General features: G+C 43.5%; 1 non-coding gene across 1 annotated transcript; it reads right to left on the bottom strand.

Moving 5' to 3' along the window:
- Nucleotides 1-612: 612 nt before the first annotated feature.
- On the bottom strand, nt 613-719 carry LOC137966809 (small nucleolar RNA R71). Its single transcript, XR_011116299.1, has one exon. It is a non-coding gene; the product is annotated as a small nucleolar RNA R71 (small nucleolar RNA).
- Nucleotides 720-1,608: the final 889 nt, after the last annotated feature.

The following is a 1,608-nucleotide window of genomic DNA, read 5'->3' as shown; positions in this document are numbered from 1 at the left end:
TACAGTTACCTGCAGCAGGTGACCGTAGAGCCCTGAGGGATTATTCTATCCCATCCAACTTCACATCAACTTCTTGCATTATATTGCCACCCACTACTGCTGCCAGTTATGAGTTGAAACCGGGTGTAATCCAACTCCTCCCTACATTCTATAGGTTGGAGAAGGAGGACCCTTATTACCACACCAGAAGTCAGGTTAGGAGCTACCATGGCCAATCAGGGTGAACCATTACAGTTACCTACAGCAGGTGGCCGTAGAGCCCTCATGTATTATTCTATCCCATCCAACTTCACATCACCTTTTTGCATTATATTGCCACCCACTATTGCTGCTAGTTATGAGTTAAAACCGGGTGTAATCCAACTCCTCCCTATATTCTATAGGTTGGAGAAGGAGGAACCTTATTACCACATCAAGGAATTCTTAGATATCTGTGCGACTTTCAAATTCCATAATTTCTCAGATGACTCTATCCGGTTAAGACTTTTTCCATTTTCACTTAAGGATAAGGCCAAGTCTTGGCTTAATTCCTTAGAGGTGGGCAACATTACTTCATGGGACACATTAGTCATGAAATTTTTGTCCAAGTACTTTCCCATTCAGAGAACTACAACCCTCAAGAGAGAAATCTCAAACTTTATGCAGCAGGAGGGTGAACAGTTTTATGAGGCTTGGGAGAAATGGAAAGATTTGATCCGTAGGTGTCCGCATCATGGGTTTGAGAAATATAATTTAGTGCAATACTTTTATCAAGGTCTTACACCCCAGGTTAGATCCATGGTAGATGCAATCAGTGGTGGGAGTTTGATGGGTAAGAGTGCTAGTGAGGCGTGGGACTTCTTTGAATCGTTGAGTGATCAAACCAGAACGATCCTTTTTCGGAAACATATAATCTGGGTTGAGCTAGGCACCCAAATTTCTCATGGTCCAAGGGCCCACAGGTTTACTCAACCCCAAGCTCCGTGCCCACACTTCACTCAACAGCCTTTGATTCCACAAAAACCTTCACTTGAGGATACACTTCAACTATTCATGCAGAATACAAAGTCTCCATTGCCAACTTGAAATGCAAGTGAGTCAGTTGGCCAGCCACATGAGTGAACAAGCACAAAATAGACTCCCGAGTCAAACCATTCCTAACCCCAAAAGCACACAGGATAGTGGGTCGAGTTCCAATCCCCACCATGAGCAAGCCAAAGCCATAACCACCCTTAGGAGTGGTCGTGAGTTGAACAATGGGGTAGGGACTGCTAAGTCTAAGGAGTCAAAGGATGACAATGGGGATACATCATTGAGTGAAGAACCTCCAAGTTCTCCACCAACAACCAGGCAGATCCTAACCAAGTCCCACCAACTCCTTATCTGCCGAGGTTATCGGGTCCACCTAGGAAAGGAGATAGCATGCATGAAACGTTGCAACTATTTAGTAAGCTTCACATTAACATTCCACTTCTTGATGCTATTAGGGAAGTCCCTGCCTATGCCCAATTTTTGAAAAACCTTTGTACACAGAAGAGAAAACAACATGTTAACAAAAAGGTCTTTCTTACTGAGAATGTAAGCTCAATTTTGAAGCACAACACTCCTCCTAAACTTAAAGATCATGGA

This window comes from Aristolochia californica, unplaced genomic scaffold, assembly GCF_029961685.1.
Source record: "Aristolochia californica isolate CCGP_79_NKW_82.1479 unplaced genomic scaffold, dmAriCali1.0.hap1 SCAF_5, whole genome shotgun sequence".
Lineage (NCBI taxonomy): Eukaryota > Viridiplantae > Streptophyta > Magnoliopsida > Piperales > Aristolochiaceae > Aristolochia > Aristolochia californica.
The sequence above is the reverse complement of the archived record's forward strand: the minus strand, read 5'-3'. Positions and strand labels throughout refer to the sequence as shown.